The sequence below is a fragment of the Chiloscyllium punctatum genome, chromosome 9 (genome assembly GCF_047496795.1).
Source record: "Chiloscyllium punctatum isolate Juve2018m chromosome 9, sChiPun1.3, whole genome shotgun sequence".
NCBI classification, from domain to species: Eukaryota; Metazoa; Chordata; class Chondrichthyes; order Orectolobiformes; family Hemiscylliidae; genus Chiloscyllium; species Chiloscyllium punctatum.
The window spans coordinates 55,349,099-55,372,568 of NC_092747.1; the positions used below are offsets into that span (position 1 = coordinate 55,349,099).

The 23,470-nt window shown below is 38.7% G+C and overlaps 1 protein-coding gene across 2 annotated transcripts in view; it reads left to right on the forward strand.

Moving 5' to 3' along the window:
- Positions 1 to 7,303: 7,303 nt before the first annotated feature.
- LOC140481418 (four and a half LIM domains protein 2) overlaps positions 7,304 to 23,470 on the forward strand; it is a 45,674-nt gene continuing 29,507 nt past the window's right edge. The window contains exon 1 of one of the 2 annotated variants that reach the window (XM_072577574.1): positions 7,304 to 7,433. The gene's annotated coding sequence lies outside the window, so the exon portion shown is untranslated. Of the gene's footprint in view, positions 7,434 to 8,865; positions 8,925 to 23,470 lie in introns of those variants that run through there. The other variant, XM_072577575.1, reaches the window with a different exon arrangement.

A 23,470-nucleotide genomic window follows, 5' to 3' on the forward strand; every position in this document is an offset into this window, starting at 1 on the left:
CCAAATCAGTTTGGTTAGACTATAGGTCCAGTGAGTTGGTCATGAAGACTTATTTTGATCGTTGACAGCATTTCACAATTACAGATGATGGTATTTGATGAAAGGCTGTTTGTTCCAGCTTCACTGTAGCAAGTACCAGGGTTCAGCCATTAATGAATCAGATGGTTTTTTTTCTGACAATCAGAAATGGTTTCATGGCCATCAGTGACTCTTAATTCCAGATATTTCTTGAATTCACAATCACTATCTGCTGTGGCAGGATTCAAAATCCGGGTCCCCAGAACATTATCTGGGTCTCTGGATTCACAGTCTAGTGATAATATCACTGGACCATTGCCTCCCTTGGGCTAAACCATGGGAATAAGTGGAAAATAGAATTATTTATGTTTGATGGTCACTCTTAGCTTATTGCTGTTGACAATTTATTTCAGTGGATAGAGGTACGGAAGTTAAATACCACCAAAACAGGTGTAGTTGGCAGTGTCCTGCATGAACTATTCATTTACATTGGATCCCTGATGTGGTTATGTCATACAGTGAACTGCAGTTTACTAACAAGTCTTTCAGCCAGTTTTCAGTCAATTCTGATTGTGACCATGTAATAAGCTCACCAAGATACCCAAAATTGTATGAATAAGCCATGCCTGGGGTACAGACAGTTAAATATTTTGTAATTATTCACTCAAGCAATATGGGCTTCACTGGCTGGGCCAGCATTTATTATCCAGCCTACTTGCACTTGAGAAGCTCATGGTGAGCTGTCTTCTTGAACCACTTATTTCAAAGAATGACACTAAATTCTCTCCAGCCTTTTTAAATTACAGGTCCACCCCACTCCAATGTGACTTGCTGAGAGGAGGGAGCCAGAAGGTTCAGTTCCTTATCCCAGAAGAGAGTTGAGTCCATGGGACAATAACAATGTCAATCAGAAGGAACAGTCTTACTGGAGCAGCAGACTACTCACTACAATAGGTGTCACTGTGCCTGATGTGCCGAGGGCAACAGGTAAAGGACCTCAACAGACGTGGCATGGTTATTCCAAATTCAGCAGACCAATATCAATTGTATATTGTTCATACAGCTGAGGCAGCTTGTTGTAAGCCGCAGCCACCTTGTCTCATTGTGGAATAATTGTCCATCGATGGTATATTGGAATGAACCCACCAAGGAGCCTGAGGACCATGCAAGTTCAAAAATAGAATCAGAGTTTACAGTCCTTCAGCCAAAAACCTATCATTCTTCTAAGTGAAAGAAAACATTCTGGAAGAATTGACTACCTATAAAAGTGAACTCAAAGACTTGGAGGGGTAGGGTAGTCAATGTAAGACCATGTATGAATGCATAAATGAGAACTGTAGGAGGTGGTGCTGTATAAAACAAAGGTTTTGAAATGGTTAGTGCTGGAGACTATGCAATGTCTTATTGGCCTGGGCGAGGTTAAGACAGAGCATTTTAGGATTTTATAGACAAAAGACTCACATCAATAAGTTTCCTCAGAGTCAGTAATAATATTTAGCTTACTAATGTAACTTACACCTAATTGCTATCATGCAATAAATGACATCTTATTAAGTTGAGCTCCTTCTCGTTAAGACTCACTCATGGTTGTTCCTCTCCCACTATAAACCAATTAAATCTTTAGACCTATTCAAAGGAACAAGGAGTGATGGGAAGATCTTTCCACCCATAAATATGACATGATATACTTATGTGAAAGGTGGTATAGCAAAGGTCCATTAATATTGGAAATGAGAGGTTTGCCCAAGGAGGAAAAATTGAATAGAATGAGTTGAAATTCTTTGGATTTTAGAAGACCATTTCGTGTTTCTATTAAAATACTGTATATAAAATACTGAGAGGTCTCAAAGAATAGCTTTTGAAACACAATTTCCACTGGTTTGAGAATTGGAGTGCATGACTTAAATATAGGGCGTCATTTCTTTTGTGCCTCATAGATGGTAAACAGTATTTGAGGAGTGGGATCTGTTAGTACTTGGAAGGGAATTCCCAATGTTTGACCTGTTCTTGTAGATACAGCATTAAGTGTTTGTCCAGTTAAGTTTCTGGTCAATGGTAACTCCCAGGACATCAACGGTGAAGGTTATAGCTATGGCATTGCTATTGTACACCAAGGGATGGTGATTAAGTTCTCTTTCATTGGAAGTGGTTATCATCTGGTTTATGTATGATGAGAATGTCACATGGCACTTATTATTGCAAGCCTGAATGCTGGACAGATCTCACTGCATGCAGGCATGGACTGTTCCAATTTTGAGGAGTTGTGTGTTACACTGACTTAAAGATATCTTAAAAATGGAGAAACTCCTATCATGATGCCCTGAGACTGAAATAATTAACCTCCAATAGCCACTATCATCTTAGTTTGTGCTAAGCATGACAACAGCAACTGGAGAAATTTCCTCTTGATTCCTATTGACTTCAATTTTGCTCTTCTTTTAGCCTTGAAATCAAGTCATTGTCATCTCACCTTTTGAGGTGACCAATGGATCAGATGTAAGTTCTGCAGTCCTGCCATATCTAGTTGTGAACAGTGGTGGACAATTAAACAACTCACTGAAGGAGGAGGCTCCACAAATATCCACATCTTCAATGAAGAAAGAGCCCAACGTGTCACAGCAAAAGAAAAGGCTGAAGCATTCATAGCAATCTTCAGCCAGGGGTGTCAAGTGGATGATCAAATATAGCCTCTTGCAGTGATCCCTGGCATTACAGATGCTAGTCTTCACCCAATTTGATTAACTCCACATAATGTCAAGAAACAGTTGGAGGCAACGAATACTGCAAAGGCTAGGTAAAAACAATGACTGCAGATGCTTGAAACCAGATTCTAGATTAGAGTGGTGCTGGAAAAGCACAGCAGTTCAGGCAGCATCCGAGGAGCAGGAAAATCGACGTTTCGGTCAAAAGCCCTTCATCAGGAATAGAGGGCTGATTCCTGATGAAGGGTGTCCGAAATGTCGATTTTCCTGCTCCTTGGATGATGCCTGAACTGCTGTGCTTTTCCAGCACCACTCTAATCTAGAATACTGCAAAGGCTGTGGACCCTGACAACATAAGACAGTGTTACTGGAGACCTGTGCTCTAGAACCTGCCACGATCCTATCAAACTGTTCCAGTACAGTTACAACATTGGCATCTATCAGACAATGTGAAAAATTGCCCAGGTATGTCATGTACACAAAAAGCAAGACAAATCCAACCTGGCCAATTACCACCCCATCAGTTTACTCTCAATAATTAGAAGGGTGATGGAAGGTGTTATAAAAAGCAGATGCTATCAAGCAGCATCTGCTCACCAGTAACTTGCTCAGTGATGCCCAGTCGTTCCACCAGGATCACTCGCTTCCTGACATCATTACAGGCTTAGTTCAAATACAGAGAGAAGAGTTGAATTCCAGAGGCAAAGTGTAAGTGACAGTCCTTGACATCAAGGCTGCTTTCAACCAAGTGTGGCATCAAGGAGCCTTAGTAAAACTGGAATCAATTGATATCGGGGGCAAATTCTCCAGTGGTTGGAGTCATACCTGACACATAGAAAGATGGTTGCAGTTTTTCGAGGTCAGTCATCTCAGTTCCAGGACTTCTCTGCAGGAGTTCCTCAAGATTGTATCCTAGGGCCACACATTTTCAGCTGCTTCATCAATGATCTTCCTTCCATCTTAAGGTCAGTAGTGGAGATATTCATTGAAATATGCAGAATGTTCAGCACCATTCACAACTCCTCAGATACTGAAGCATTCATTCTCAAATGCAATAAGATCTGGTCAATGTCTAGGTTTGGGCTGACAAGTGGCAAGGAATATTTGCACAACACAAATGCCAGGCAGTGACCATCTCCTATAAGACATAATCTATCCATTATTTCCTGATATTCAATGGTGTCACCATCATTGAATCCACTGCTGTCAATATCCTGGAGGTTACCATTGAGCAGAAACTCAGCTGGGCTCAATACATAAACCCAGTGGCTACACGAGTAGGTCAGAGGCTAGGAATACTGTGGTGAGTAACCCACCTCCTGACTGCCCAAAATATGTTCACCGTCTACAAGGCACAACTCAGGAGTGCGATGGAATACTCTTCTCTTGCCTGAATGGGTGCAGTTCCAACAACACTCAAGAAGCTTAACATCATCCAGGACAAAGTAGCCTGCTTGATTGGCATCACATCCACAAGCATCCATTCCCTCCACCACTGATGCTCAGTACCAGTAGTGTGTACCATCTACAAGATGCACTGCAAAAATTCACCAAAGAACCTGGAAAGCACTTTCCAAACCCAAGCCCACTTCCATCTAGAGGGACAGCCAATACATGGGAATACCACCCACACACGTTCCCCTCCAAGCCACTCATCATCCTGACTTGGAAATATATCACTGTTTCTTCACTGTCACTGGGTCAAAATCCTGAAATTCCCTCCCTAAGAGCATTGTTAGCCAAGCAACAGTACATGGATGGCAGCAGTTCAAGAAGGCAGCTCACCACCACCTTCTCAAAGGCAACTAGGGACAAGTAATAAATTAAGACCAGCCTGTGATATGCATGTCCCATGAATGAATGAAAAAGAAAATACTGCCAGGACATTTTTGCTTGTGGGGCAATCCAGAACTGCAGGGTGTGGTTTAAAAATGAGGATTTTCCCAATTCAGGCAGAGATGAGGAATAAGTCCTTCTCTCAGAGGCATATTAACCTTTGGAATTTTTTTTGCAAAAAACAGTTTTTGAATTATGAGGTAAAGCTGGTGTGCAAATAGAAGTTGTTGTGACAAGTAAACTGGTAAGGGTGAGGTCAGAGAGAGTTTATCTTTTTCTTAGTTCTCTCACATCTGCTGCTAGGCCAGTCTGGCAGGCTTAGCCAATAGTGAAGCTACCAAGCCACTCTTAGTCATAGATCTGGGCAATATCCAGGCTTGGGCTGACAAGTGGCAAGTAACATTCATGCCACAGAAATGCTAAGCATTACCTTTCTAATAAGAGACAATTTAGTCACTAACAGCCAGAGTTGAGTTGATGCTGACTGTTCTGTCTGGATTGTCTTTATTGTTGTTAACTCCAGCTTGTCAGCCAATTCTAAAAAAATTGCCTTGTTCACTTTCTTCTGCCCCCAGGAATCTCTTAGTGACTGAAAGAGCATTTACTACAGAAGACACATCCTATTTAAACCAACTGAATGCAACATTTGAAAACAGAACATCAACACTAACTGCCTTTAAGCCCAAAAATCCTGAACCCAACCTGGAATTAGAGATTTTGATCCTGGCAAGACCCTCCAATTTGTTATAAACCAGGCCCAAACCCCTTGAAATATTTCAAGAAAATAGCCTTGACCCTAACTTGTTCTTACTTTAAAGGTAAGTGTAAGGCGTTTTATTCCAGATGCAATTCAATTGGTCAAACTACTCGACTTTAAACAAAACACACTTTATTTTTATACTACAGTTAAAATACAAGCAAAATAAAAACAAAAGAAATGAATTTGCTTAATTGTAACGCTATTGAAACGCTTAACAAAATAATATATATTAACTACTACTAATTGACTGTTCCAAAATAGTCACATGCTGTAAACACACCCTTGGTGAAATCAAATTCAAAAAAATAGATTGTCTCACAATGCAATTCTGGCAGCAGGAAAAGAACCCCAGCTTTTAGTTGTAACAGAGAGGGGAATATGGACTTTCACACCCTGCTTCAAGATTCCAGCAACTACTGAAAGATAAAACTAAAATCCTGGTTCTATGGGAGCTTGAGCCCACCCATTCAGGCTGCTTCTATTGTTGCAACTTTTAAAAAATCCCTCAGGTTTCACAAGCTGATTACTTTATTGCTTTTAGCAGCCCACTTGGTACTTCTGTCTCAGCCTTTCTTCATAATGAAAACCAGGACCAAAATACATCTCTTAAAGCCATAGTATCAACACACGATGATGTAAACATTATCAATTGTCGTAAAATACATTTTGGTTCACTAACATTCTTTAGGGTACAAAATCTGCCATCCTTACCTGGTCTGGTCATATGTGACTAGGAGAAGGTAAGGACTGCAGATGCTGGAGATCAGAGCTGAAAAATGTGTTGCCGGAAAAGTGCAGCAGCTCAGGCAGCATCAAAAGAGCAGGAAAATCGATGTTTTGGGCATAAGCCCTTCTTCAGGAAAGAAGGGCTTATGCCCGAAATGTCGATTCTCCTGCTCCTTGGATGCTGCCTGACCTGCTGGTCATATGTGACTCCAGGCCCACAGCAATGTGGTTGACTGTTAACTGCCTTCTGAAATGGCCCTAACAAGTCAATCAGTTCAAGGCAATGAATGATAGCCCAGCCAGGAATGCCCACATCCCATGAATGAAAAAAAAATCATGATTTAGTACTTAATTTCAACATGGCAATTTATTTTGCAAGGATTTGAAGCAACACTTGTGGAGTATTAGCATGGATATCTTAAATACTAGCTGAAAATGTGTTGCTGGAAAAGCGCAGCAGGTCAGGCAGCATCCAAGGAACAGGAGAATCGACGTTTCGGGCATAAGCCCTGCCCGAAACATCGATTCTCCTGTTCCTTGGATGCTGCCTGACCTGGTGCGCTTTTCCAGCAACACATTTTCAGCTCTGATCTCCAGCATCTGCAGTCCTCACCTTCTCCTCGAATATCTTAAATACTAGTCTAGTATATCACAAACTACATAATAATGAATAGATAATATGCAGCTAGAAATGTTTGGTAAGTTTAGACCTATTAAAATGAATAGCCAAAGTTCCTTCTTTTCTGGTCTCTGTGATGGTTTCTTAATATCGTCTCTGCTGAATCTTAATAATATTTTGTTGCTGTGATCATACTGTCAGACAATTGTTAAACCTGATCATAGTTATGACTGTGCTGCTTTACTGATTAGAGATTAAGACAATCAGCCTGAAGGTCACCTGTAGGGCTTCTTAAGAGCGCTTCACAATCTGGAATCATTTTGTATTTGTGAATCTAAATCTCAGGCATTGGGTTTCTTTTGTAAAATATTCAGTTGCTTATTTAACAATAAAGTTACAGAAATGAGAAAAGTTTTAATCGAGTTTGACCATGATTTGTTCCCATTTTAATTTGTCCTTGATGTGACCGGATAAGTAGTTACATTTTCTACTTGTGCAGATTTTCCATTGCAGGCCACATGTTGTTAAATTTCTGATACCTTAAAAGGTAGGATGTTGTGCATAGCAATGGTAGTTCTTATCTCTACTGGACAGCAGTTGCTTGAAATATACTGTATTTATAGACTGGCAAAAGACTTGCTATCTGTTTAATTGCTGGTGTCATCTAGCAAATACGAAGCTTTGACAGGCAAAAAAAGCAATAGGTCTTTCCATTTGTCTTATTCAACCATTCATTTGCTTGGAAGTGAACATAGCTGCAGTCAACCTTGAGGTAAGGACTGGTGTCTTTCCAATTTTTCTACTTTTCTTTTCTATTATAATTATTTTATCCAGTCATTGCTTTTTCTTCAATCACCCTTTTAAATAGAACAAACCGCTACTTCTGCTCCCTGACGTGATTCAATTAACAAGATAATTAAGCAAAAGCATTAAATACTTACAGGGTAGTTTGAAATTTGGTCATGTAAATAGATCTCTAACTGATTTCTCCTCATAATTAGTCCAACATTGGAGCATTTATGAAATTTAATCCAGAAAAGTTTTCCTATAACTTTTAACCCTGTATAAGACTGTTCATTGTAGCTGAGGTGATGGTCCATAGTAAGTAACAACAAAAGTGTTTTATATATAACACTCAGTTTTCAGTGACTATTGTGCAACATGTTAAGTCTGCATATTTACATCAATTTACTACAAATTAATTTAAAACAACTCATGAAATACTTGCAATGTTTCAATAACTTAATCCCAATTATCATTGATCTTGAAGTTATGGTGGTGCATTCTTATCATTAGATACCTCATCTCTAGTATTTTTGTAATATTTTCTATAACTTAGTTCCCCTTCAGTTTTTTATCCTAAATCTCTGGTGCTGAGATTTGTTTCCATAGCTAAGAGCAGCATTTAGATGACTTGCAAAAGTAACCATTCATAACATGATAGTCTAGACATTGCCAGCAGTGAGCTCAACCATAAGATATCATATCCCAGGTCAATAAGAGCAAGAACATAGACATCTATAACTGCCTTCAGAACTGAAACCAGTTTACTCATCCCAGTCCAATAGCTGAATCTGCATGACCCGTTATCATGATGAATTATATAGTCACATACTGCCTCTTCATGGGAACCATTTTCACTTGATTTGCAAAAGTATGACTGTGACACAATAATCAGATTAATTTATTGTTCATCTCATTGTTGTTTGTTTGATGTTTCTATTAAGACTGTTGACAACATAATAATACAAATGAAAAATGCCTGAAATATTCAGCAAGTCTGGCAGCATCCATGAAGGAAAACTGAGTTACATTTCATTTTCTTTTAAGATATGGAGATGCCGGTGTTAGACGAGGGCGGACAAGGTCAGAAGTCACATGGCATCAGGTTATAGTCCAACGGGTTTATTTGAAATCACAAGCTTTCAGAACGCTGCTCCTTCATCAGGTTGAGTCGCTCTGAAAACTTGTGATTTGAACTAAACCTGTTGGACCATAACTTGGTGTCGAGTGATTCTGACTTTCTTTTAATACAGCACATAACATTTATTCACCATTACAGGTCAGACATACAGTGCTAATTTACATTTCACGTCAAATAATCTCTGGGGCTTTACAAGGTCTCCCGTTCCTTGATGTGCTGTAGCAGGAAGGATTAGACAATGGGCTTTTCCATTGAATCTTTGAGCCAGCTGTCCCAAGCTTGGTTTGTCCATCTGGATATATTCCTGCACCTTAGAATTAGCATGATAAATATATTGGTGTAAGTATATCATATTTTTTAATCAATAGAATAATTAGTGCTATTCCTTTATTATTACTTATTGTTTCCATATCACAATGTATGAATTGAAAGCTTCCCAAATTAATAAGACACATATTTTTCTATAGCTCTAACAATTTAATATTTAATTCAGTTAGTTCTTTCTACAATTTAAAAACACCTCTTAATCTTTAGTTTAAAACCTAGACATCTCTGCTTAGATCCATTCTTTAAAGGTCAAAAATTTTAAATGACAATTTATATTCTTTTCACTTTGTGCTTTTTTTTCCAACTAATTTATTTCTGAATTTATTTGTTGAAGCAGGATGCATTGCTGAAGAGGTATTACTGAAATAACTGACTTAACCTTTAACTGCAAGCAGGTGCTCTTGAATGTCTCCTTGGTCATGTAGGTTTTGTAAATCTCAAGTATCATGATATGAAAGCAAACACTAATAGTACATGTCATACAGTTAATTCAATTTAATTTGAAGAAAATAATGATGAAATTCTTATACTTACCTACATAGAGCCTTACTATGTTGTTCAATTGTCTCAATGCATTTTACATAAATACCTTTCAGTGTTATAAGAGTTGAAAGGAAATAAACAGAACAGGGTATTTTGATTCATCATGTAAATTAAACATCAGTGAAGTACAGTATTAGTGAATTTGCATTTTTGGCGGTGTTGATTGAGGATTGATAGACTTCCTGATCTTCTTTGAACAGTGTTGAAGAATCTTTAACAATCTACCTGAACAAACAGGTGATGATTGAATTAAAACCTCTCCAACACTTCAGGACTCTCCTTCGCACAGCCCTTTTCAATCTATATGCTTTCTTCCTATTGAATGACATAACACACAGACTTTTGACTCCAGATTGCTTTTGGCAAAGAGATAACGTTGAACCTAAAATGCAAAATGGATGACTTAGAATGTAATTAAAAAGGAGATATCAAATTTTGACTTTGTGCCTTTAGTTTATTATTTTCAATTCTTACTTTCTCAAACTATCTGTTCTGTTTTTCCAAATTTCCATTTTGAAGTTAGGGACAAAAAATATTATATTTTGCAAGTCTTAAATAATTTCATGAAGTTTGAGATGACCACAGACATGCAAAAAAATCATACATGCTGACTAGAAGTAATAACATAGCTGGAAAATAAAACTTAAAATTAGAGAAGGACATAAAATAAACAATTATGATAAAAATCTTTTCTGTATTTAAGGCATTCAACCATTATACAAATATGTAGGATTAATTGAGATAAGATCTCCTTGGTTACTTCTATAATAGTATCAATTATCATTTTGTCATGCCATGTATGTTTAGACCACCAGGAGGCAGTGGGCACTCTCAGTACGCAGTATTAGCACCTGTTGTTATTGGCATGCTGTCCTTTTAGTTGTGAAACACAAATCCTTTGGGGATATGGAAAGTTCAAACCAGAATTAGATTGTACCCTGTATTAGTACATAGCAGTACATTTCACAGCATTCATCTCATTGCAAAAAAGCTATTGATATCAGCATGGAATGCTGTAGCTCCCAGGGAATTACCTCATTTCACTAAGGGATGCATGGGGTGCAATTCGCCCTTTTGTTTTAATGAAAGCTTTAATGAAGTCATTATCAAATGACTTTCTGTTTTTCCAGGATATTTTCCTTTGTAACAAAGAGAATTAACTATGAAAAACACTAATTAGATCATGAATTGGAAAGGTGAGAACCTTGGCACAGCTTAAAAACTTCTCTATATTAAATTGTTATTCTCTGATGCCACAATTAATTTGGAACTACAGAGTTCCAGCAACAGACAGCACTTCTAATGCCAACTAGCAACACAAAAAGTAAGAGCAAGGTTGGACCATTCTGCCCCTCAAACCTGCTCAAGCAATAAATAACACAGAACTGTCAGAAACACTAAATCAGTATTTTGCCTCAGTTTTCATGATGGAGGACACTAGTCCATCCCAAGAGTACAGGTAATACAGAGGTCTTAGAATGGGAGAAACTTAAAACAATAATTATCACTGGGAAAAAGGAATTGAGCAAAATATTGGAATTGAAGGCAGGCAAATCTCCACAGCTTGATGGCCTACATCCTAGAGTCTTAAAAGAATGGCAGCAGAGATAGTGGATCCATTGGTTATAAGATTAAAAAATTCCGAGGATGCAGAAAGGCTCCGTCAGATTGGCAGAGTGCTATATATTACCCTTATGTGAAAAGGGAGGGAGGCAGAAATTAGGAGACTATGACCATTATAACATCTGTTGGGAAATCATTGGAATTTACTATCAAAGATGTAATATCAGGATATTTGGAGAGTCAAAACACAATCCATTAGAGTCAGCATGATCTTATGCACAATAAATTATGTTTAATTAATTTACTAGAGTTCTTCAAATGTGTAATAAGCGAAGTGGTTAATCAGGTTCCTGTAGATGTGCTATATCTGGACTTGAAGAAAGCATTTAATAAGGTGGGTACAAAAGGTTAGCAAATAAGATAAGATCACACATATGGCTTAGTTATTTATTAGCTTAGATCAAGGATTGGCCAATCAACAGAAAGCAGAGGTTTGGAATAAATGGGACTTTTTCTGGCTGGCAAATATCGGGTACCACAGGATTGGTCTTTGGGTTCTAACTATTTGCAATCTATATTAGTGGCTCGCAAGCAGGGATAGAAGGGTACTATAGCCAAATGTACAGAAGGTACTATCGCCAAATTACTGCTGGAGGTTGCAGAAATGGCAGATGCTGATGGGTTGATAAATGAAGACCAGGGGCTCCTATTGGTCTTGTGCGAGGGAAGAGAAGGGGTGAGGGCAGAAGCGCAAGAGGTGTGTCACACGTGGCTAAAGACTCGTCAACTATGGTGGTGGAGAATCGTAAATTGTGGAAGAAGGTGGACCGGCTGCCATTGTTAATCCAATTTACCCAGTTTGTATGAAGATTAAAATCACCAATGGTTATTGCTATCTCATTATCACAAACATCCAATATTTCTTGTTGTATACTTCGACCTACATTGTGCATAAAGTTCAACTATGCTGCTATTCTCATTGCTAGAATGCTTTGTCTAATAACTATATTTCTGGTGCTGGATATCAGCTTCGTTTGGAATGCGCAAGGACTACACATACAGTCATTAAGCACAGAGACAACAAACCTTTCCATCCAAGCAGTCCATGCCGACCATGATCCCAAACTAAACTAGTCTCATCGTTCCTGTCAGTATTTTCTCCCATGCCAATTTTTGCTGGAACATTTCTTACACGAGATCTAACAAAATGCCCGATCCACTGAATTAGAGGTTGTTTACATTTAAATAAGGAAATACTTCGATCAATTTTTATTCTTACCTGTTGCATAACTTTGAGTCATAGAGATGTACAGACCATTCGGTCCAACTCGTCCATGCTGGCCAGTTATCCCAACCCAATCTAGTCCCACCTGCCAGCATCCAGCCCATATCCCTCCAAACCCTTCCTATTCATATACCCATCCAGATGCCTTTTAAATGTTACAATTGTACTAGCCTCCAACCACTTCCTCTGTCAGCCCCTTCCATACACATACCACCCTCTATGTGAAAAGGTTGCCCCTTAGGTTTCTTTTATATCTTTCCCCTCTCACCCTAAACCTATGCCCTCTAGTTCTGGACTCCTCCACCTCAGGGAAAAAAAACCTTGTTTATTTACCCTATCCATGCCCCTCATAATTTTATATACTTCTACAAGGTCAACCCTCAGCCTCCGACGGTCCAGGGAAAACAGCCCTAATCTATTCAGTCTCTCCCTATAGCTCAAATCCTCCAATCCTGGCAACATTCTTGAAACTCTTTTCTGAACCCTTTCAAATTTCACAACATCCTTCTGATAGGAAAGAGACCAGAATTACACACAATATTCCAAAAGCGGCCTAACCAAGGTCCTGTACAGCCACAATATGTCAGTTTTGTTTTTACTCTGTTTAAGCCTCATTATTGAGACTGTCAGGTTTGAGAAGTGTGTAAAAGCACAATTCTTATAATAATTGCATCTGACCTACTGTGCTTTTGATAATTTGCTGATACTTCTGGATTTGCAGCTAAGAACCCATGGTTCCGTGATTCTGGTTTTTATAAAGTTAATCATGTCATATCTCAGGATCTCAAAGTTACGTGTTAAAAAGTGAAATCCCATTTATTTTACTGAGTGCTTTAATTCAAAATGATTTTATAATAGCATGAAGTATCAAGAACTGCAATGTATTGGGTGTCAGTGCTTACACTTGCTGATGGAGTTGCCAAGTTTGAGCTGGTTCTCTAGTTCTCCAGAGAGAAACAGGTTGGGCTTGATTACATTAGAATCATTAAATGACAACAGAGCTGTAATTTAAAAGAGACTTAAAAGACATTTTTCCTAACTTGGAGAAGAATTATCGAGTTTCTTTTTCTATTAATCAGCTTGACTCACTTATTAAGTTTTCATGAAATGTAAGTGTCTCTGTCAAGTGCTGTAAAGCTGTCATTTGATCCAGTGGTTATGGAATTGCTTAACATTGTCTATCACATGTTGCTTCTGCTGTTTGGGATGCAATTGGTCCTGTGTCATAACTTTGCAATATTAGCAACTCATTTTTAGGAGTGTCTGGTACTGCTTACAGCATGCTCACCTTCACTCCTCAGTGAATCTGGTTTTTTGACCTAGATAGCTTGTAATGGCAAAGTGAGGCAAGTACTGGGCATGAAGTCACAGTTTGTGGCTGAATTCAATTCTGCTGCTGCTTATCTCATGGATACCCATTTTGACATGCCAGATCTGAGCCAGAGGTGGGGTGACAGCTGGTTGTTAGGTACAGCTGAGTTGGTTATTAGATTGGCAGTAGGCTTAGGGAAGATCGTGCTTTCCGATGGCAAGCAGAACAAACCTGTGTTTAATACATCACCATGTCATGAATACTCATTAAAACTCAACTTCACCAGATTAAACTGTACCTTTTGGAGCATGCAAAAAATGAGAAATTTGTGCTTAAGAATCATAACTGGTTAAAGGTGGCTTGCACCTGGGTCATGGTACAAGTGTCTACAGATATGTTTTCAACAACAACAAGAGTACTCTGGAGTAAACCTTGAGGATTGAGTTGACCATGATTGGGCAGTTGGCAATCAGTGTGTAAAGAATGCAAAGCATAGAGCTCTCCTTTGGTTGAAAGCTCTCAGGTCAGGAGAGAGGGTCTTAAAAATGGTGCTAATGCCTGCCTTTTGTTTGCAGTTAACCCCAAGCAGCCAGGATATCTCAATGCTTTTGTTAGTTTGAGGCAGTTGGAGAAGCACCACAGAGAGTGGTCCAGGCCCAGGAACAACTATGACCAGAACACCAACAAGGAATGCCAGGCAGCAGATGATGCTGACAACCAAGCATCATTGAAACTTTGAGCATTGGTGCATGATAAAATATACTGCAGGCAATATAACTATCTGCATATGTCAGTGAGGCAATGTCAGAGAAAGCTGAAACCTGAAGGATATTCACGTGTATTAGCACCATCACAAATGCATCCTCATGCATTGGGAAGCAAACCAATGGCAGGAACTTTAAGTGTCCAGCGGCATTGATAGAAAGATCCCCTTGACAATCAAGAATTTATCTATCACTGTTTTAAATATATTCAATGACCTGGCCTCCACAACCTTCTGTGACAATGAATTCCACGGATTAACCACTCTCTGGCTAAAGAAGTTTCTCCTTATCTTCATTCTAAAAGGTCTTCACTTTACTCTAAGGCTATGCCCTCATCTCTCCTGCCAATGGAAACTTCTCAATGCCCACTCTATCCAGGCCATTCAGTGCTCTGAAAGTTTCAATTAGATCCCCCCTTATCCTTCTAAACACCATTGAGTATAGTCCCAGAGTTCTCAAATGCTCCTCATATGTTAAGCCTTTCATTCCTGGGATTATTCTTGTGAATATCCTCCAGGGTAAACACATCTTTCTTAAGATATAGGGCCTAAAATTATTCACAATACTCTAAACGTTGCCTGATCAGAGTCTTATAAAGTCTCAGAAGTATATCCCTGCTTATATGCTAGTCATTTCAAAATGAATGACAATGCCTTCCTAACTGTCGACTCAATGTGCAAGTTTACCTTAAGAGAAACCTAGCCTAGGACTCCCAAGTTCCTTTGCACAGATTTCTGAATTTTCTCCCCATTTAGAAAATAGTCCATGCCTCTATTTTTCCCACCAAAAACCTTTCCCACATTGTATTTCACCTGCCACTTCTTTGCCCCTCTCCTAACCTGTATAAATCTTTCTTTAGCCTCCACACTTCTTCAATACTACCTGCCCCTCCACCTATCTTTGTATCTTTTGCAAACTTAGCCAAGAATGCCCTCAGTCACTTCATCCAGATGATGGTCCTTGCTGTCATGTGATTGGTTGGACCATCATTCCTGTATATCTAATTGACTAGCTGCCACATGATTTGTGCATGACCAGTGGTCCGCCTCCAAGTCAAAGTACCATGCAATTTTCATGCCACCATCGCCAATCTCCCAAAAACAGATTACTTCAACCTTTGTCTTCACAAGGTCAAATTACTTTGGTTGATAGTGACATGGGCAGACACATCTACAACACATAAATCAGCGAGGGTGAAATCAAGTAGTTTCTCTCTTTTGTCAGTTGCTTTACCATATACCCCAGAGCACTCTGCAGGCAGGTCTTGGCCTCTCTTGGTGCTGGACATTGATATCTCCAACTCAGAGTACATTCTGTACACATGTCATACTCAGTGCTTCTAAAAATTGCTTTTAATATGGATAAGTACTAACCTATTAACTGAGCAATGCTATAGGTGGTAAGTATCGGGAGCTTTCTTTGTCTATGTTTGACCTGATGTGATTTAATAGGGACCAGAGTCAGTGTTGTAGACTCCCAAGATCACTCTGTTCCAATGGAATATTATTATTCCATTACCTCTGTTAGGTTGTCCTTCTATTAGGATAGGACAGATCCAAAGATGAATATGGTGATCTCTAGGACAGTGGCTGTAAGATATGATTCAGTGGCATGTTGTTTGATTAGTCTGTGTGTGAGCCACAAGCCCTCCTGTTAGTAAAGGAGGATTTTGCATGGTCAAGATATGCCATTGCTGTTTCCAATACCTAGGTCAATGACAGGTAAGTGGTTTTACCTGGCAAAATGTGGCATTATTCTTTTTCAAATTTTCTGAGTGATTTGGTACATATGGGGCTTCAGAGGACAGTTAAGTGCCACTCACATTCCTGTTGTTTTGAAGTCATATGCAGTCTAGACTGGGTAAGGATGGCAGACTTCCTTCTGTAATGGCACCAAATGGATTTTTTTCAAGAACGTAGCTCACCATCATCTTCTCGAGGACAACTAGGAATGGGTAATAACAGCTGGCCCAGCAGCAATGCTTGCATCCCACAAATGAATTTTTAAAAAATGCCACACCTAATGCAATGAGGGAAGAGATGGGGGATATATTAAGTAAGCATTAATTAATTGTCAATTGTTTTATATATATTGGAAGCTAGTATTAGTCAGGGGAATGGGTTTAACTGAAGGTCTCACTAAAAGTGTGAACTTAGACTCTGTTGAAATACAGATTTAACAGTGTTTAACATTCACCTCAGGAATTCTTAGTCTCAGCAGTTTGACAATTTTGCAAATTATTGAAAATAGAAATTTAGCCTTAATTTATGAGTTTATACCTATGTGGCTCTTCACTTAAAGTTCCCATGGTTTATGTAGCTAGACCAGATTTATTGATCAGGAAGTTAGTCAAGGCAGTATATTTTGTCTTATGTGCTTAAAGCATTAATCAATCCCTATAAACTAGATGATGCGTGAGTACCCATGTAATAATTATATAGGATAATCAAACGGAGTCAGCATAAATTTGTGAAAGATACATCATGTCTGACTAATTTAGTTAAATTTTTGGAGGAGGTTACTAAATGGGTTGATTAAGGGTTAAAGCTTTAGCCATGTAATCAATAATAATCAAAGCTAGTACGGAAAAAATTAATGACAAATGAGACATTCTAACTGTCAAAACAAGTATTGCAGAACCTACACGATCAGGTGCTTTGAGTGAAGAACAGAAAATGCCTATGGAAGACTGTGGGAAAACAAAGGTAATTTGAGGTACATATAAACTGAAGTGTAAGCACTGTAATGTGTATGTTGTAATCTGTATAAAGCTTGAAAGTGTTTTGTAATTTAAGAGAATAAGTTTTACATTTAAAGGTTTTCTCTCCATATCTACGTATGAAATAAACAATTACTGTCCTGGTTTCCTGAAGTCCTCTTATCAATTTTTCAAGTCAACCCCAGAATAATCTGGCATAAATGCAGGATTTTATAGAGTCACAGAAGTCTACAGCACAGAGAGAGAGAGAGACCCTTCGGGTCATCAAGTTTGTGCCGGTCAAAAACAACCAGCTAACTATTCTAATCCCATTTCCTAGCACTTGGCCTATAGCCTTGTATGCCTTGGCATCACAAGTATACATCTAAATACAGAACAACCTCGATTATTCAATGAGACGGGCAGGAGTATTTTGTTCGGATAACTGTTTGTTTGGAAAACTGATTTTTCGAATAACGGATAACGTTTTTACGGGACTTTGAGATCTTGTTCAAATAATCCGAAATTCAGATAATTGACATTCAGATAACCAAGGTTGTTTGTACTTCTAAAGTGTTATGAGAATTTATGCCCCTACCAACCTTACAGGCAACGAGTTCTAGATTTCCACCATCTTCTGGGTGAAAAATATTTTATTAACATCCCATCTAAAAGTTCTACACCTTATCTTACACATTTACTCCATGGTCATTGCTGTACCAAGGAGAAAGGTTCCTTCCTATATACACTGTATATGCTCTGCAAAATTTTATACATTTCAATCATGAACCCATCAGTCTCCATTGTTCCAAGAAAAACAATCTCAATCTGTCCAGTCCCTCTTCATGACTAAAACTCTCAAGCCCAGGTAATGTCCTGATAAATTTCCTCTGCACTCTCTCCAGTGCAATCACACCCCTCCTATAATGTGGATTCCAGAACTACACAAAATACTCTAGCTGTGGCCTAGCCAATGTTTTATACAGTTCCAGCATAATCTCTATGCTTCAATTACTAAGGGCATGTAAACCATGTGCCGTCTTAATTACTTTATCCTGCTATTCTAACAGACTGGTGGATGTACTCATCAAGGCCTCTCTGATCCTTGGTACTTCCAAGGGTCCCACTGTTCACTGTCTATTCCCTTGCCTTTTTTGTCCTACCTCACGTTTATTTGGACTGAATTACATTTGCCATCCATCAGTCCATTTGACCAGCCTATCGATATCCTCCTATAATGTAAGACCATCCTCCTCACTATTTACCATCCTACCAATTTTTGTATCATCCATGGAATTACTTACCAACCCTCCTACTTTCACACCTAAATCATTCATATAGGCATAAAAAATAAGGGCTTCCAGTCACAAAATCAGCCCTTGACCATCCTCTGCTACCTGCCACACACCAATTCTGGTTCCGATTTGCCCAATGTCCTTGGATCCCATGAGCTCTTTCCTTTGTTATCAGCCTCTCATGTGGGACCTTATCAAAAGCCTTGCTGACTTCCAAGTAGATTATGCCAAATGCCCTCATCTACACACTTCCTTACGTCTTCAAAAAATTCAGTCAAGTTGGTCAGACATGACCTGCCTTAACAAAACCATACTGTCACTTCTTGATTAATGATTGCCTGTCCAAGTGCAGCTTAATTCTGTCCCTCAGAATTGCTTCCAATAGTTTCTCCACTAGGTTAGACTGACTAGCCTCAGTTTCCTAGTTTATCTCTTCCTCCCTTCTTGAATAACAACACCACATTAGCTGTCCTCTGGTACCGCTTCTGTGGTCAGAGAGGAATTGAAAATTATCACCAGTGCTCTTCTACTTCCTCCCTTGCCTCACTCAATAGCTTAGGATATATTTAATGCAACTATAGAGATTTATCTGCTTTTAAGCCTGCCAAAAGTCAAAACATCCTCTTTGTCCATGCTAATTCCTTTAAGTATATCACAGCCCCTATCCCAATTTCTATATCTAAATCATCCCTCTCAGCAGTGAACACCGAACCAAAGTATTCATTTAGAACCCTACCTGCATCCTGTGGTTCCATGCACAAATTGTCACGCTGGTCTTAATGGGTCCAACTCTTTCCCATTTGAACAATTTAATTAACAATTTATTCATAATACAGTACCTTTAGCAGAGTAAAGTTAAACTACATGGTAATCTGTGATTTAAACTCAATCTTCTTTGATTTTAGCCCCCACTCTCACAAAGACAGACCGACAAACAGACACAGTTAAGGGATAAATCAAAAGAAACCTTCGAGGGGTGTAACTGGCCAGTTCACTTAAGCAGACTTTACGAATCATAATATAAGTGTTTGTATCTTGCTGGTTACTGAAGACATCAGTTTCCAAGTAATTTTGAGCAGGCTGCGAGGAATATTCACTTAGTTCTCATAACTGAGATTCTATTCTCCAAACTTTTGATAAGTTGTTAATGGGAGAATACCCAGAGCAACCAAGCCTATATTCTATAGCTATGACAGCCACAATCTTTCTAACAAAAGCAAACAGCTCAAAACCTGTGAAAACATTGTTTTACCTTTCTTTTTTTCCCAACATTCTCTCGGCATATGCCTTCCTTTGGTACCCTGTTAACATTCAAACAAATGCCATCTGTTAGAGTATGATGCATCTCCATAACTGAAACATCAATCGAATACTTTGAGGGTGTCAATGAAAGTGAGATGGCACTGAAGGATGTTAACTTTCATTCCAGTCGTGGCTGCATAGTGAAGGGTCTTGGCCCATGGCCCATAGTGGAGCATTTAACAAAAAAGGACTGTAAAGTTAGATGCTTTTTTAAAAATGTCTTTATTTTTCTGCCTTTAAGTTCTATGTTTTGGTTTATTTTTCTGTGTCTTAAGATGGTGCAGGAGAATGGCAACACAATACAACACTTTTGACTGTATTTTGTAACAAAATACATGTGACAATAAATTAATCAAATCAACTTCTGCGCCCTGCCTCATAAACAAATATCAATTTGTTTGAAAAAAACACAAGCTGCTGCTTACAATCCAAAGGTCATGTTCACTCTCAGATCACAGTTCACAGTTCTAAGCCAAAAATAATAAAAATAAAAATAAAATAATGGTGGTCCAGCAGTGCCTTTTTGGAATTCTCCTCCTATTCTCCCATCCCATCAGCATTGTTTTAGCATGGTTTTGCCTCCTTACCGAACACTTCCTGCCCTAATTCCTCCTTCATACTATTTTAATTCTGTTCATATCTGTAAGGTACAGCTCTCTGCCATAACTGCAGGCAGTAAATTGAACATCCTCACCTAAATGCAGGATGTGACATGATAGCTTTGGGCGTATTTGAACAATTGAATGCAAGATGGAAGATGGATAGCATGGACAAGAGGGACTGTTTTCCTTGAAGAGGAGAAATCTAACAGGAGGCTTGATAGAGGTTTTCAAAATCATAAGGGCGCTGATTAAAATAGGGAGGGAGAAATTGTTTCAGCATGTAAGAGATTGAGAACTAGAAGGCATAGAGTTAACAAATGTGAAATGAGACAAATCTTTTTCGCGGAGCAAATTATCAGGGTCTGGGATGCATCTGCCGGGAGGCAGATTCAATTGAGGTATTCAAGAGGACATTAAATGGTTGTTTCTGTTTAGATAATGTCTAATATTGCAGGGAAAGGCAGGAAATTGACATTAAGCCAAAATGCTCAGTGAGGTAATGCAGATAAATGGGCTGAATGGTCTACTTCTGTAATGTAATAACTTGGTGATTCTATGGTTTCCTCTTCTCTTTATGGGAGCACTTTATGCAATTCCTAATAGTGTTTCATTTGACTAATGACAACAATGATTTCAGATGTCCCTGCACTGGATAATCAGTGGAAAATTTTCCTGTAGTCTTTACTTCTGCAATGTGCATAATGTCAACTTTACGATTATTAGAAAGTGGAATTTACGGTATCCTTTATCAGTTATGTCATTACATATTTAAATATTCTACCAGAAAGTCAGTTAACTGTCAATGTTTCAAATCTGCAACAGCTCCAATAAACACTTATTTCTCCTTTATTCTTTCACAGGATGTGTATATTAACAAAATTTATTGTTGCTCCCTTAGTGATCTTGAACTGGGTGGCTAAAGGCATGAGTGAACAAGATGGGTTTTATAACACTGAATGGTAGTTCATGGTCACCATTACTGAGGGCTTTCCATCCCTGAGTTATAAATTAAATTTCATCAGCTGCTTTGGTGGATTTGAATCCATGTCTCTGGAATATTCACTAGGTCTCTGGATTACTAGCACTGTGACTTTATAATTTTGCCACTGCTCATTAATTGTCTGGAATGCAGCAGTTGTCATTTTATTAGTTACAATTATTATTCTAAGCTTGGAAAATGCATATAACTGAATTCATCTTAAAGTTTTAAGTGCATAGTCATCATTTGCTGCTCTGATATGAGCGCATTGATGCTATGCAACATTGTTCCTGCTGCTATGAGTATTGACAAAAGACTTATGAAATATTGCAGAATCAACCAGCATCTAATTTTATGATCCTTTGATTGTAAAGATCAGATATTGAAGAAAGTAAGAACTACCTCAGTCGGAATCTAAAAGTATAAAGCCTCAGCAATAAAAGATAAAACAAAGAAAGTAAACTGAAAATGAAATACAAAGTATCATGAAAGCCCAGAACACAAAAATGTAAACAATTTTCAAAATAAGAAACAGACCCGCTCATGACATTCAAACATTTCACAATGTGACGCATGAGTTCTAGACTGATAGTCCAGGAGTTTTGAGTTGCTGGTTTACTTCCTAATGTCATGAAGACACAACAGGTAGTCCTTCCTTTGAAACCCAATGAACTTTTCAGCAGGGAAGAGCTGGGATTTTCTCAGAAGGGGTCAAGGCATAATGTTAGGCCCAACATCAGGGATGTTTGCAGGTTTTAAGGCATCCATGAGTGGATGAAGTGACAGTCTTTTAGGAGAGAGTTGCCATCCATTTAAAATAGTAAGCAGGTTTTCTGTGCTTTTGACCTAATCAGGGGATCACTGAAACAATTGGCGACTGGTAAGGCAGCAAAGCTAACAAGCAGCTGCTTTCATCTTGAGGCATCCTTGGAAGGGAGGAAGACACATCTGTTTTCTGCCAGTGCCAAGTAGGGATGTGGTCCTAGCATTCAGAGGGAGCCCCTTCAGCGAAGGTATCAGGACTGCAATGCAGCATATTATCTCAGACGAGCCCCCCTCCCAGTGAGTGGGAAACTCCCCCTTGTGTATTTGTAGTCTACTAGACTAGAGGAGACTTAATGGTATTAAGTGGGTCTCAACACTGTTATGTAATAAAAATGAATCCATTTTTTATTAGTTCCTGGGCAGCGATGTAACAAACAGGAATGCCTGATCGTGCTGATGCCTGAATGCAGAGATCCTCACAACATAAATTACTATTCTCCGAGGCAAGTTTGATACAGCAGCTGAAGAAACAATAACAGTAATTTTTTTATAGGGTCCTAACATATTAATAATATTATTCTTATTAGCTGGAAGGAGAACCCTAGATTGTCATCCAGAGCCTTACCAGGAACACAACTGTAGCACAAAGACTACTAAAGTTCGGATTATTACATAGAGTACTGAAAATTTAGGAGTTAATGGCTTAGTTCATTTAGCTCACAGTCACGTCTGTCTCCTCCTTTAGTGGTTCTATTTAATGTTATATTGAACTGGACTCAAACCTTTGTGGATTAATAAACAAATATTTACATGGGCACACTAATACAGTGTCAATTTCTGAAAGACACTTAACTTCTTACAGTTTCCATTTTGTGCTAGAACCAAGTCTAAAAGTAGAAATGCAGATTGATTCCAATGTAAAGATCAATCTACTTAGGCAACTGGTTAAGTATCAGGGTATCTCATGTAACATTGAAAATGCTTTAAGTGACTACAATAATTGGACACAAGATTTCATTCTGAAGACATGTAATAATATTCGCTGTTCACATAGATGCATGCTAATCTTGTTTGGCCATTCACACAGAAGTGAAAAAAAAATTGTCACAGAAGTAAAAAAATTCTCGAGTTCTGCAATTTGTAACACCCTTCAATTCACACTATTTTATAACAATGCTCTAGCATTATGAGTTGAATGACTACATTCAGAACAAGGTGGTTTATTTGCACACACTAAATGTGAAGCTAATGTTGGGGTGGCATGATGGATCAGTGGTTGGCACTGTTGTGTCTGGGTTTGATTCGACCCCAGGTGATTACCTATGTGGAGTTTGCACATCCTCCCTTTGTCTGTGAGGGTTTCCTCGCACAGTTCAAAGATGTGTAGGTTGGAGTGGCTTAACCATGGAAAATGTAGGATTACAGGAATTGGGTAGGGGCTGAATGGTCT